Source organism: Babylonia areolata, chromosome 11, assembly GCF_041734735.1.
Source record: "Babylonia areolata isolate BAREFJ2019XMU chromosome 11, ASM4173473v1, whole genome shotgun sequence".
Taxonomy (NCBI): domain Eukaryota; kingdom Metazoa; phylum Mollusca; class Gastropoda; order Neogastropoda; family Buccinidae; genus Babylonia; species Babylonia areolata.
Window position 1 is genome coordinate 6,570,654 of NC_134886.1, and position 16,258 is coordinate 6,586,911.

General features: G+C 39.4%; 1 long non-coding RNA gene across 1 annotated transcript; it reads right to left on the minus strand.

Annotated features, from left to right (window-relative positions):
• Positions 1–9,999: 9,999 nt before the first annotated feature.
• Positions 10,000–11,750, minus strand: LOC143287278 (uncharacterized). Its single transcript, XR_013055930.1, has 2 exons — positions 11,516–11,750; positions 10,000–10,373 (listed from the first exon to the last, which is right to left on the minus strand). It is a non-coding gene; the product is annotated as an uncharacterized LOC143287278 (long non-coding RNA).
• Between the last annotated feature and the right edge of the window lie 4,508 nt (positions 11,751–16,258).

The following is a 16,258-nucleotide window of genomic DNA, read 5'->3' on the forward strand; positions in this document are numbered from 1 at the left end:
CAATTCAAATATTGAGACACCGCCCCTAATTGGAAATCTTCCCGGTTGTGACATAACACTGAGAAAACTGAATGTGCCAATGTGAATGTGACACATGCAATGTTTTGTCCTTGACCTTTAAAAGCAAACGATGCAGCAATACAGACAATGGAGTGGGTGGGATGGAGGGTGAGGGGCAGCACTGAATAAAAAATTTAAAAAATCACAAAAGAAGGGAAAAAGAGAGCATTAGATTACAATTGCTTTCTTACATTTCGCAGGACCAAAAATGCCGTGACAATAATTATTGATCAATTGTTTAGATAGAAATCGGTAGGAGAAATTCCGAGTCACACTTCTTTCTTTTATTTTGGACAGAATTGAAGAATTTTCTTTCCTTTACAAATGTGTTTCTGATTTAGAGAGACAGACAGACAGACAGAGACAGACAGACAGACAGACAGACAGAGACAGAAAGACAAAGAGACAGAGAGAGAAAGAGAGAGAGACAGAGAGAGACACAGAGAGAGACACAGAGAGAGATTTTCATTGTTTGTTGTTGTTGTTTTTACCATGGCGTAAGTTGTTGTTGTTTTTTCAGAGCAAACATTCTATGAATATAAATTCAATAAATGAATCAATCAATCAATCAATGAATCAATCAAGAGAGAGAGACAGAGAGAGCAGACACAGAAAGACAGAGACCTTCAGACAGAGATAGCGTGTGTCTGTCTCTTAGTATCAACGGGATAACTGCGAGCAAGCAAGCGCCTGGGCCTGGCGACCTTGAGTGGATTTGTGACGAAATCACCCGTGGGCGCGAGCATCAGGGTGTATTATTAGCCCTGTACGCGAGCAAAAAGCATCTTAATGAACAAAAAGAGAAGGCCGATTATTGTTCACAGTTTGTGTTCCTAAGATTATAGGAGATTACTGGTACGCTTGATACTTTCTGAAGTGAAGAATATCTATAGCCTTCTCATCAGACTGACAGAGAAGATAAGTGCATAATAGCTGATGCCGTTTCCGATGTTTTGGTTAGCTGATTTGTCCTTTTCATCATTACATTTTAGTATTATAACCCTTGTGAATTCCTTTCAGCAGCAGTTATGTGACAAAAAAAATCCAAGAAACCAATCGGAAGGGAACACAGTGCAATATCTATCTCTCCCCCCCCCCCAACCCCACCCCCAGCCACCCGTCCAAACCCTCCCACACCACGCGCGTCCCCGCTCCCCCCAAGTGAAGTACTCTTCCGATATTTGATTACATTGTCTCAAGGGGGAAGATGCGAAACTTGATCTTTTCATATCATATATACATCGTAAAACATTTTTAAGGTGCAAATTCTGATCTGTTATATCTCTCAGCAAAATATATGATTTTTGTTTCTATATCGTTGGGGAAAAAATCAACAACAGCAGTTTGCGACGAACTATATTCTGTTGAACTTCGTGAAACATTGTTTATTCTTGGATGAAATTTCGTAACATATTACATTTTGATATAGTTCACCTGTCGTCCTGGAAACACAGAAAAAAAAAAACACACCAAAAACAAAACGAAACACGATGGGAAGGCATTGTGTAACTTCCTGGCGGTACACTATATCGTATCGTATCGTATTTATAGTATTGTATAGTGTCGTGTCGAGTCGGTGTATGCACGTGTGTGGGTGTACATGATAGGGGTTCAATGAGTGTGACCCATTTTCTTTCATGTTTTTATTTTATTTTATTTTATTTTTATATGTTTTAACCCGGTGTTAGGTTGTCTGTGTGTGTGTGTGTGTGTGTGTGTGTGTGTGTGTGTGTGTGTCCGTGGTAAACTTTAACATTGCCATTTTCTCTGCAAATACTTTGTCAGTTGATACCAAATTAGGCATAAAAATAGGAAATATTCAGTTCTTTCCAGTCATCTTGTTTAAAACAATATTGCACCTCTGGGATGGGCACAAAAAAACCCCAAAAAAACAAAAATGAAGCCTAATTATATGCAAACTGCATTTACTGTTATATTTATATTTTTTGTATTCTCTAAACTTGGCACTTTGATCTGATATTCTGACACAACAACAAGAGCAGTCATTATTATCATTTTTTGTTCAAACAGGAACTTCTTTTGCTAAGCATGGAAGTTTTATTTATTTTGCAAACGTTTTGGTGCAGATAGTAAAAAAGGGAAATTACACTGTAATTAATGCTAGGGGACTTAATTTGCTTTAAACTGATCTTTCTCATCTTAAACATTACATTTTGAAATTATACTCAATATATAAAAAGCTTGTGTGTTTTACTCTCAGTGTACAGGGCTTTCACTATGTTCATTCGCCCAAGTGGTCTTTTTCGGAAAATACTAAAATCAATACGACGAGTGGACTTTACAGATCTGTTGGCTGAACCCTGAAGGTCATGGGCAAAAATCAATTGCCTACACATATTTATACACATTCAAAGCGCGTGCTCATATTCTTCGCGAACGCGAACGACGCCATTTTGTTTCAAGTTGTTGACCTGCCCGTTCAATCCTATATTCAATGGACAATACATGGTAACATGTGATGGAAAGTTGGAGAAGGAGACCGTTAAATATTTATTCAGAGAAAGATTTGTGAACGCCTCATCACTTACTGGATTATGCCCCAACCTGCCATAAAAATATCCACATAATCAGTCGGAATTCAAAGTTAAAAATTGTAAACCATGCGAGTTCATACCCTTGAACTGATCACGATGAAACGAAAAAATTTCCAGTCTTGACTTTTCTCAAAATGAAGTCCTTTTCACTTCTTACGACGTTTAGAAATACTTGTAGTTGGCTCTACATGTTATTAGTTTAACAAAATACTAAATTTTCATATCAACTTTAAAACTATAAAACTAGAATGAACATAAAAGAGAAATTGAATCGACCGTGTCGTACTACATTCCCGGCGGGTGTAACTAAACTTGTACATCTATCTAGATCTAGTGAAAACGGCTAAATGATGCAGTGTGATTGCGGCGATAGCCATTAAAAAGAATTTTTTTATTGCCCTTAAAGATTTTTTGAATGCCCTAGATACACCAGAATAATATGATTTAAACAGCGTTCTCACTGCGAATACATCAATTGATTTATCGTCTTTTAAAAAAGTATGTCAGTTAAGGAGCCATGATAGTGTAATGGATAAGGCAGTTTCTTCTCACCCGAACACGCGGTGTTCGAATCTGGTTAGGACTTTTTCTTTTTTTTCTTTTTTTTTTTTTTTAAACGCTAAGCTTTATAATAACAAATACAGAACACATTTTAACCATTATATTTTTTTTTTTTTTTTTTTTTTTTTTTTTTTTAAGTGTATCACAAATGAGTCTTGAAGGCCTTGCCTCTCTTGTGTACACTTTATTTCATTCGTCAAGGTCTGGTTTATGCTGCTGGCCAGGCATCTGCCTAGCAAATGTCGTGTAACGTATATGGATTTGTCCGAACGTAGCGACTTCTTGAAACACTGAACTGAATTGAACTCGTGTCGTGGCGTGTAGTGAGGTGAGGTGTCAAGCCATATCATACAAATCAGAAGAAAATATCATCAAGTAAGCTGATTTATACGAACCCAACTGAAATCTGAATCGAATCGAATCAAACCAAATGAAGCCAATCAAACAAAATCAAATTCATTGAAACGAAAGCAGATTGATAGATCAGATTACAATAACAACTAAAACGAAATGAAATAAAGCAAAACAAATTTTCGAAGAAGGTGCAGCAGCCACCGTAGAAATGGGGTTAGCGTTACCGATTGAGGTTTGTGTGTGTGTGTGTGTGTGTGTTTGTGTGTGTGTGACCGTATGTTTGACTGTGTGTGTGTGCATGCGGCTGCGCGTGTGTGTATGTGTGGGCGCGTGACTGCGTGCGTGTGTGTGTGTGTGTGTGTGTGTGTGTGTGTACGGGGGTGTGGTGTGTGAGAAGTGTTCTTCATTCTTACGTCTTTCTAATTTTATTTATGTGGTAACAGAAGAAAACAAGGTGTGTGTGTGTGTGTGTGTGTGTGGTGTGTGTGTGTGTGTGTGTGTGGTTTGTGTGTGTGTGTGTGTGTGGTGTGTGTGTGTGGGTGTGTGTTTTCGAATCACGCCATGATTACCAATGTCAAGGCCACACAATATCACAGATCAACACCATGAAAGCCGAACAACGTTCGGCACGCAAAGGGAATAAATGGAAAACCCTGATGTTGTGATTATTGATTAGAGATACCTGACAACGAGGCATCAGTTTCTCATTCTGACAGTCATGTAAGGACCCTGGTATAAAACGACCCCCCCCCCCCCCACCCCCTCCTCTCCATCCGTCCCATCAGGAAAAAAAATCTCAGAAAAATGTTACTGCCCCCCGTTGCACAAGAGATACATTCCTTACATGTGTGAGACAGAACGTATTGCTGCGATTAGAGTATTCGTGAACTATGTATGCAAGTGTGTTTGTTTTATTGAACGTGTTTTCTCAGGACAACCCTCCTGTTGCCGTGGGTTATTTTACAAGCGCAAAGTGCCTACTGCTCCTGGGGGCATCGGTGTATTGTCTCAACCTGTAACGACATATGTTGAAACATTGAGACGTTTTCCCCGTGCTATTGTTGCACGAATTGTGTATGTTATGCTGAAAGCAGTGAGCTGTTTTGTCGTGATCATCTTGCAAACTCATATTCGGAACACTGTTTTAGGCCTGTTTTGCTGAACGCATCTTGCAAGTTGACATTGAAAGCTCTGGTGCTGTAATGCTGCTGTCGCAATCTGTTCGGTTTTTTTTTAATGCATTGAGCTGTATTGCTATGCCCACTTTGCACGTCTATTCTGCCCAAGAGAATCATTCATTTGCTGTTGGAGACTTAACTTACTGTAAGTGGTGGGATGAAACTTTAACGTTCGTGGCGAACCTTGGACGGGGGTTAATAACATCCTTTGCAATCCATTTTTCGTGTCGGGAAGAGACCAGGTTCGCTGGAAAGTTCGCCGTCAGAAAATTTCAAGTGGTGAATCGACACCTGCGCCATTGTCCTGCTTTGGTTGTCCACTAAGAGCTGCTTCGAGCACCTCTAAAGTTTCACAGTTAAACTGGTTGCCAGCTTGTAAAAATTGAGACTTGTGCAACACAGTTAAAATAGTTTGCTGCTACTAAACGACCATTTTTAGCAGGGAGTTAGAGATTCACCGGACAGATAACCGCTAACGGTGTGTTGTGCAACCGGGTCCAGTATTCGAAGGCTGGGACAGAGTGAATTTTGCTTACTGCTGGTGTATAATCCTCACAATCATAATGAACACTAAACAGAGTAACCATTTCGAACGGCACATTGTGTGTGCGTGTGTTCTTGTGTGCTTTGTATCACACTGACGCGTTATTGAGAAGCACTTTGAAAGGATGTAAAGCGCAATACAAACGTATCATCGTCATTATCATTGTTATTATTAAAATTATTATCAGTATTATTTAGAAATCAGTTTTGGGTATATATATATATATATATATATATATATATATATATATATATATAAGATAAAACAGATTTTAAAAAGTCATGTGACGTTCGTCAGAAGTAAATAGATATGTTATTGGGGAGTACCATTTTTTCTTCTCACAACGGCAACATCCTTTGATTCTCCGACCAAAAATTAATATTTCTCTTTCTCTGGAGAAAGACCAGACAGACGAGAGAAGTATCACTGTAACTTTTTGAATGTAATGTCTAGACGGACCCTAATTTCTACGTGTTTGTGTCCGGGAGAAACGGGTTTGTCCATGACAGTCAAAATACACGCTCGACGACGGACCGATGGATTGATGAATGATTTAATCAAAACCATGACGACGAGTGGGAAAATTACCACCACCACCACCACCATCAACAATAATTATAATGATAATAGCAATAACAATAAGAAGAAGAAGAAATGGAAAATAATAGAAACAAAAATAGAAAACCCAAGGGATTTTGTGTGAACTAGTGCAGTTGTTTTTTTGTGTTTTTATTTTATTGTTGTTGTTGTTGTTTTGTGTGTTTTTGCTGTTGTTGTTTTTGTTGTTGGTTTGTATGTGAGAGAGAGAGAGAGACAGACAGACAGAGAGTCAGAGACAGACAGATAGACAAACATACAGACACACAGACACAGACACAGAGGGAGAGAGAGTACAGAGAAAGAGAGCACCGAGACAAAGAAAAAAAACAAACAAAAGAGACAAGAGACGGAGACACAGCTGTATTTCTCTTTCTCTGAAGCCAGCAGTAAAACAAAATGTCCCGTAAACAGGATAGATTCCTTGGCTTTTTTTTTTTTCCTTCTCTTTATTGAGTACTCCGTTTCATGTTGGACATCACACTGGCATCAAGCATCTTTGTTTTATCACGTGTTTGCCAGCTGTGTCTGTCTGCAATCTAGACGTCTTTAAGGCTGTTTTGAATGTACAGATCGTGATGATGATGATGATAGTAGTGGTGGTGGTGTGTATGCGTGTGTGTGTGTGTGTGCCAGTGTGCGTGTGTAAGTATATGTGTGTGTGCGTGTGTGTGTGAGAGAGAGAGAGAGTGCGAGTGCTCCTAACACAACCTGATTTTATTCATTGCAGAAGATTGAAGAGACAAAACGAAAATAAAATGAAACAAAGATTCACATAAAATGGCTAAACTACTAGCTATGTCCAAAACAATAAAATACAATTAATTTTGGGCTCTGATTTTTTTTTTTTTTTTTTTTTTTTTTTTTTATAACAAGAGAGGCAAGGCCTTCAAGACTCACTTGTGATGACCGAATTTTTTTCTGTGTGAAATACTTATTTCCAAACGGTTCTCACGTATCCATATCAATAACTCATAACGTCACAAACAGCGCCATTCGGAGCACGTCCATCATTTACAATTCACTCGAAAACAGGCTTGCTTTTTGGTCTTATGCTCAAAACCGATATGGCTCACAACCGTAGCGATTGTGCATGCGGGTTAACAGCTGCAATAATAATAATAATAATAATAATGGATATTTATATAACACACTATCCAGAAATCTGCTCTAGGTGCTTTACAAAAACGCTTTTGTTAACATAAAACATTATATCTATGTTACATACACACACCAAAATGTTACTACACACACACACGCGCGCGCTCGCGCGCGCGCACACACACACACACACACACACACACACACACTGCATACATACATTTTAACATACATGTGTATCTAACAGCTACCCTAACACATACGCACACATAGGCAGGCACAAACTTACATAAACACACGCACACACAATACACATTCATATACATGCATGTAGTTATGTACACATACATATGTATACACACATAGTCAAGCACAGCTAACGCAAAGGAAGTGGACCTGCCACAATTGAACTTATTGCTGAGGGAAAAGGTGAGTTTTGAGACGAGATTTAAAAGATGCGAGGGAATCAGAATAACGGATATAAGTGTTTGGATCTTAGTGAAATGTCAATCCCTCCCCCCTCTCCCCGAGGTTTCATAAAATAAACTTGTCTTGGATCCAGTGTGGCGAAGACTGGCCAGCACAAAGTAGAATCACGTTCCAATAATTTTATTGAAATATCTTTTTGAAACAGTGACAATAAACATAATTTGGATCGGCTTATGCAGTCTACACATCGTCAAACTGCAGTAATTCAATAATTAATTCGAAAGAAAACAACCCTTAAAACAGTAGACTACCTAAAATCGGATTCCGTGTGGAGTGTTTGCTACTACTTATCAAAGCCAAAAACCAAAGATGAAGACATGGGAAACTTGAAACTTTGATCGAGATCTATATGATGATCGCTAAAAAAAAAAAGAAAAGAAAAGAAATATATATATTAAAAAAAAAAAATAGGGGGAAAGCCGATCGACGTGCCAGATGGTTAAAAAAGAAAAAAGAGAAAAAGAAGAAGAAAAAAACTATGACATAAGAACTAATAATAAACAATATCTCACTGCACTTTTGAGTGAAAGATCGAGCATCTGCATGTGGTGATTTTTTGAGCGACATAGACATCTTCAGAGTCATCTGTTAGAGACGCATTGATCGATTAAGAATAGGCAACCCATCGATTTATATATATATATATATATATATATAAATCTGACGACCCTGGTATACCATACTGTCATATTTTCAGTTTTGTCTGTGTTTCACTTTTTCTGTTCCCATGAACAGACAAAAAGCACAGATAAAGAAACTTTAGTAATATTCGAAAACAAAGTTTGAAGACGTTGTTCATCACATCACACATCAAAGAACTGTGGGTAGCCATAGAAACAGGCAGGAGCTTTAAATATGTTGCTGCTCACCATTATTGCTGCCTAGCTCGGCCCTAGAACTGCAAAAAAACCCTCCCGGCTTTTCACTCATTCACAGGATATGACACGGTATGTTTTTGTTGGAAGAGGCAAAAGAGCAAATAGTGGACTAAACATCCCTCAGCTCCCTAGTAGGTGGTGTCCTAAGTACGTTAAAACAGAACAGGCACCACTGAACACCACCGAAGTGACTCAGCAGCAGTGCAGGGTCTCCTCTGGTGTGTGGCCTCCAGGCGACCTAACATCGATGGTTCCCTGTGGACTGCCGACGCTGGAACTGCGACGGACGAACCCGGGTGTGGCCGTGTATGGGGGAATCTAAATGAGCGGCGTGGGAGTAATGCCACTGAAACGGCGCAGATTATGGGGCAGCAAAAAAAAAAAACAAAAAAAAACCCATCCCCCAGCTCCCTTCTCCACTGCACCACCCCTCATCCTTATTTAGAATCATAAGTTATTACAAGAGCCATCCAACACTATTCCTTTGATAGAATGAAGTCAATGATTATAATGATAAAAATAATTATAACTCTTTTTTTTGTTAATCTCATGTATGGGAACCACTTCCGTTCAAATTCATAACACCGCATTTCCATTCTAGATGTATATTTTTTTTCAACAATTGCACAGTACTTCTTTAATAAATACTTATATTGTTACTCTGATTTTTATTGACTCTGCATTTGTAATATATATATATATATATATATATATATATATATATACACATACATATGATAACGTCCAAAATGTCGTCTGTTTTTGTCTTGCCGTCAGGCCCAGACCACACATTTGGAGCCCGCCAATATCGGTGTCATTCCGGACGCTGTGATCTGGACCATCAGGATCATAGTGACGTAATCGGTGCATTCATTTCATCTGTTCCAGCTCTGATCGAGGCAATATCGACCTGGCAGGTTGTGCTACAGCATTGTAAGTTCTGACGCCACGTTAATCGTATCACGTTTCCTAGATTAACACGGTGACATTATGAGATGCATGAGAGAGAACACGTTTAAAATAAGTGCTTATGACTGCATATGTTCTGATTGCAAATCTTTCAATTTTCACGTATCTTCCATCCATTCGGAGATTTCACCCGTGTAGTTGGAATGTCCTTTTTGATTCATGTATTGGAAATATCGCTGTTTTACAATCTTTGAAATTGTCATGTATTGGCAGGATGCTGGTCGACATGAAACTGTGCACAGAATGCTGAGATATGGTATTGTTCAGTCAAACCATAACTTCAAACGACAGATCGACGCTAAGGACTGTGCACAGTGAAACCTGTTGTCAATGTCACTGTACATTGTTGTGTGAAAAGTTACATCTGTGCATACATATCGAAAATATCATCGTCGTCTTGCATCGTGTGGAATTTTCACAATTTCATCAAGAGTGTTATGCGTTGGACTGTTGTGCAGGCGTCTAAATCGACTGTGTGGTAGACATTTTCTGGGATCAGTTATGGTCAATTGCAGACAAGCAGCAAAAGGGGTATCCTGTACACCTTAGAGCATATACAGTCACTGATGTAAAGTTCTAAGTGAGAAAACAAACATTCAACATATACTGCATTCCTGCATCATAATACATAGGTCCCTGTCAGTGAATTTGTGAGTTACTGTGTAAACGTATGAGCGTGTGTGCGTGTGTGTGTGTAAAAGAGAGTTGTTTTGTGATGATCGATTCATTCTCATCATAATAAACTTCAACATCAATCTAGTTTACAAGTATTTTATCCCAATCCTTAATTCAGTGTTTGGTCTTACATTCCTTTGCATGAAAGAAAGCTGTGTGTGAAGTCACGAACAACCACACACATTCCGCCTAACAATCGCATCTGATAGCTGTTTTAATTCTCCACATTTTCAGCAAATCATTTTTTTTTCCAAACATAAACCACAGTTCAAAATCAGTGTCCATTTTAACAAAGCCAGATCATCATCAGTAATCTTCAGTCCCTGTCACAGGTAGACGTTAACGACGCAAATCCATTTCAATGTGGTCAGTCTTGTGTAGCAGGACGATCAGACCTCACTCTCCGTTCCATCTGTCAATGTTGACAATGAGCATTCTAAATTATTACTGTCAAGATTAAAAGCAGTGTATGCATTTCATAATATTTTGTTTCATACTCATCCAATATTGAAACACAACGTTCCAGCCATGATTAAAAACAAACAAACAAACAAACAAAAAAAAACCCAAACAAACAAACACACACAAAAAAGCACACACACACACACACACACACACACAAAAGAAGGAAAAAAAAGTACCTGAAAATGGTCGAACTGAGCCCAAATCTCATCAGTACGTTCCCTGTATACTTGTCAAGTTTGATGATTGTGATCGTTTTGATGCCAGAGCATTGCTTGCTCATAGGCTGGAACATGTCTTAAGTATTCGTTTGGTATAGGGTCTCTGATTCTTCATGCCTTCAAGACTCTTTATTGGGTTCAAATAGAAGAATCTGGTATGGATTCATTCAGGAGAAGGAAGCGAGACAAGAAGGCCTAGTTTCAACCGTGACACTTGCCTCAAACTGCCTCAAGTTTCCAATCCAACTCCACGGTCACGCGCCTGTGGCCAGGGAACTGACTGCATCTGTGAGTGAACTCTGTTCATTCACTGCCAACTCAAACCAAGACATTCCTGCATCAGTTTTGCCGTGGAACGTAGTGTGAAACCACTGGAATATCAAAGTAGGTTGGAAACGTTTTGGAAAGAACGAGGTGGCAGAATGGTTAAGACGCTTATCTGACAACACAGTGCCCGTATGGGTATGAATATCGCTCTCGCCATTTCTGACTGGAAAATCAAACTGAGCATCTAGTCTTTAGGATGAGGTGATAAACTGAGGTCATGTGTGCAGCACGCACTTGGCGTACTGAAAAAGATCTCATGGCAACGAAAGTGTTGTCCTCTGGCAAACTTTTGTAGAAGAAAACCTCTCCGATAGGTACGTAAATCCAAATGCATGCACTTCAGGCCTGACAAGCGCGTTGTGTTATACTGTTGCTGTAAGGCACCTGCCTAGCAGATTTGGTGAATTGTATGTAGATTTGCCCGAGCGCAGTGACGCCTCCTTTAGAAAATGATAATGTAAACATTTTATTTTGAGTTAGGAAACAATATTCTGTTGGTTCTAAGTACATTTTTTCCCCTGAGGAACCGGTGAAAAGTGTTTACCTGAAGACGAGCTGGTCGACCGGTCGACTGTCCGAGAGCTGGCCTGAGATGTCCGGATCTCGCCGCTGGTATCCATATCTGCCTGACTCCTTTTTAGTATGCCTTTCAGGCCGTCGCGACGTTTGTCTCCCCAGCCCACTTTCTTGTTAATGTTTTCAAGGCTTTCGGTACGTCTGAGTTCCTTTCCCCCACCCTTCTGAAGCTTTCCATGGCTACGGCTACGTATACCTCCCATGCTGTTCTTCCTCTGAATGTTTCCATGGCTAGCGCTACGTTTAACCCCGAGGCTGTTACTGTCTCTCCTCTGAAAGTTTCCATGGCTAGCGCTACGTTTAATCCCGAGGCTGGCACTGTCTCTCCTCTGAAAGTTTCCCTGGCTAGCGCTACGTCTGAGCCCCAAGCCCCTTCCCTGGCTAGTGCTAGGTCTGACCCCCGAGGTCCCAGTACTGTAAACGTTTCCCTGGCTAGTGCTATGACTGAGCCCCATGTTCCCAATTCTCTGAATATTTCCCTGGCTAGGGTTACGTCTGAAGCCCAAGCCCCCACCACCAAACAGGTTTAACTGGCTCTCGCTACGTCGGACTCCAACAACTGGAAAGAAGCCATCAATCAACGTTTGAACACACACACACACACACACACACACACACGGCCGAATTACCTCAGGCGCACACACATATATACACACACATACATGCGCGCTCAAACACACGCTCGCACACACACTCACACACATTCATTTATGTATATATTATGTATGTATTATGGGTATATATTATCTACCAATATACATATGCATATATACATATATGCACATATGTATATAGACACATATATATGTGTGCGTATGTATGTACACAGAGACGGGAGAGAGAGAGAGAGAGAGAGAGAGAGAGAGAGAGACGGGTTTTTTTTTTTCTCTGAATTTCATTTGTTTGCTTTTCTGTTGTTTGTTCATTTTGTTGTTCTCAACTGTGTTCCTCATTTTTTCATTAAATGTTAATGGGTTATTCTGCACATATCCCTCATGCACACACACACACACACACACACACACACACACACACACACACACACACACACTTCAGATCATGCAGAATTCCATTGAAAACAATTTAAACCAATCAAACACACACACACACACACACACACACACACACACACACACACGCACGCACACACACACACACACACACACACACACACACACAGAACACTCGCACACAATGGCACAATCCCCGTTTCTGGAAAGCAATCAGAATCTCTTCACACAGAAAGGAGATTTTTTTTTTTTTTTTTTTTTTTTTTTAAAGAATAACGTGCTACGATGCAACATCACCAGAACAACTCACGTTTCTTAGCTCTTCTCTCTTCTAGTCGACGTGCAACAACAAGCAGGAGCAGAAAACCAGCGGCGATAATGACAACAACAACGACAATATACCCAGCATATTTAATAGCCGCACTCTTCACGTCGCCGTTGGCTGGTCAAACAAAATACAATCCTTTGTATCTATGACTGCAAAATGAGTGAAGAGATGCTTCAATTCAATGTGTTTAGTACATTACTGATGGACAGATATGAAACAGAAAAAAAGAAGCTTTTGTTGGCTTAATATCTGTTAAATTCCACACAAATTGGTGTTAAAATAAGGAAAAAATTGAAACTGGAGAAAACAAAAAAACAAAAACAAAAACACAACAACAAAAAAACAAAAACAAAAAAACAACCGTACTGCTGGCGAAAAAGAAGAAGAAAAAAATCTAAGTCAATAATGAATGGTAAAAAAAAGAATGAGTGTTGTACATTGTGAGGGATGTGTGTATATATATATAGTGTCTTTATGTGTATATATATATATATATATATATATATATATATATATATATATATGTGTGTGTGTGTGTGTGTGTGTGTGTGTGTGTGTGTGATTTACTTGTACAACAAAATTCTCATTATTCTAATTAGTGTAACTGTTCTACTCTAACATGTAACATATCGTCTTTATTACATTATGAAACATTAGTTTAATGGTTGCATGATGTAAGTTTGCAGTGAAGTACACTATTTTTTTTTTTTTTGTTTAACCTTCGCCGTACGTTCTAGTAATACATCTTTGCTCGAGAAACTGGGGAAAATGTGATCCATGCTTTTAAAGAACCCTTGCACGACGTACACACTTGGGAATTATATTGACCCACAACCTTTTACTTTATATTGTTAAACTCACACGGAGTACACACTGGGGCATGTGGAGTGATGGCCTAGAGGTAACGCGTCCGCCTAGGAAACGAGAGAATCTGAGCGCGCAGGTTTGAATCACGGCTCAGCCGCCGATATTTTCTCCCCCTCCACTAGACCTTGGGTGGTGATCTGGACGCTAGTCATTCGGATGAGACGATAAACCGAGGTCCCGTGTGCAGCATGCACTTAGCGCACGTAAAAGAACCCACGGCAACAAAAGGATTGTTCCTGGCAAAATTCTGTAGAAAAAGCCACTTCGATAGGAAAAACAAATAAAACTGCACGCAGGAAAAAAATACAAAAAAATGGGTGGCGCTGTAGTGTAGCGACGTGCTCTCCCTGGGGAGAGCAGCCCGAATTTCACACAGAGAAATCTGTTGTGATAAAAAGTAATACAAATACAAATGTACCCACGTCTTTTAGCCTTTTATTACCCCAACAAGCAATTACCACAGCAAGCAACTGGCTGCTATCAGCGTTGATGACATCTTAGACAAGAGGGGCAAGGCCTTCAAGGCTCACTTGCGATGATTACTTCATCTAACAAAAGAATTATGGGGGCAAAAGAGAAGACGCAGCTGCCATCCCGTCAAGAAACTTGTAGAATGTCACCAATCTCTGACGTGCACAGTATGACATCTTTCATGACCTATTTCTAAATCACGTCATATTGTGTACGAGCTGCCATTTCTCGGGGAAAAAAAAACAAAACAAAAAAAAAAACCCTACTTGGGAGAATGTACACTCAAAAAGGTCTTCACACTGAGTGTAAAACACAAAAGCCTTTCTATGTACTGAGTATATATATATATATATATATATATATATATATATTCAATGACCATGCTTCAAAACATGATTAATCTCCCCTTCAATTAGCTGCCCCAAAGAGATTTGTTCATCAATGTAAACAGTATGAGCGGAAATATGAGAATTTTTTTTCCTTTTTCTGTGCTCAATTTGGTGTTTAATGACAAAGTATTTCCAGAGAAAATGACGATGTTAAACTTTACCACACACACACACACACACACACACACACACACACACAGACAACCGGTTATGATATAGACTAGTTACGTTATCGCATGCTAAACGCACAACTGTTCGTGCACGAGTCGCGACTATTAGTGAAGGGAGACAACTCTCTCTCCCTCTTCCCATAACGGCTTCCCTGGTGACAGTAAAACTTTCAGACTCGATCAGTTGTTTTGATCTATTTCTCTTACTTAGTAGTACGCGAGAGAACAAAACATTGTGGCAGCGGTAGGTCAAATACACTTACCAGTATACTATGCTCTGAAGAAAATGAAAGTAACCGCCTTCGTTCTGACTGACATGAATCGTATCGACCTTCACCCACAGAGCTTCACTGACGCATCTTGACGTACGTGTTGTCTTAAATCTACAAGAAAGACACCGTAAAACAATATGGCTCATGCACCATCACGTCGAGTAGACCCACCACCCCCTTTAAATGTGAAGGAAGGTGGAGATGAATGGAAATTGTTCAAACAAACGTGGACAACTTATGGCATCGTTGCAAGACTGAATGAAGAAGAAGTATCGTACACAAGAGCTCGCTTTCTTCACAAACTAGGCCCTGAAGGAATCACTGTGTACAACGGAATGCAACTTCCAGAAGAACACTCTTGTTGACACCAGTGTGTCGTTATCAGTGATAATGGACCACAATTTAGCTGTGAAAACTATAAAAAGTTTGCTGTTGACTTTGAATTTGAGCACCAAACATACAGCCTATACAACAGTAAGATCAACGGCAAGGTTGCATCATCTGTGAAAACAGCAAAGACTCTACTAAAGAAAAACAAGGAAGGAGACCAGTTCATAGTACTGCTGAACTATAGGAACACCCCAAACCAGTTGACCGGGACCAGTCTAGCACAACGAGAAGATCTAGAACTTCCAACCTCTGAAAAAAGCTCCCCAGACCAAAACTCAACTAGGAAACAGAAAAGGAAAATTTACTAGCCAGTCAACGAAAACAACAACAACAACAACAACAACAAGAGAGGCAAGGCCTTCAAGGCTCGCTTGTGATACACTTTTTTTTTTAAATCCAAGCTTTTTATGAATTGAGTATAATTTCAAAATGTAATGTTTAAGATGAGAAAGATCAGTTTAAAGCAAATTAACTCCCCTAGCATTAATTACAGAGTAATTTCCCTTTTTTACTATCTGCACCAAAACGTTTGCAAAATAAATAAAACTTCCATGCTTAGCAAAAGAAGTTCCTGTTTGAACAGAAAATGATAATAATGACTCCTCTTGTTGTTGGGTCAGAATATCAGATCAAAGTGCCAAGTTTAGAGAATACAAAAAATATAAATATAACAGTAAATGCAGTTTGCATATAATTAGGCTTCATTATTTGTTGTTTTTTTGTGCCCATCCCAGAGGTGCAATATTGTTTTAAACAAGATGACTGGAAAGAACTGAATTTTTCCTATTTTTATGCCTAATTTGGTGTCACCTGA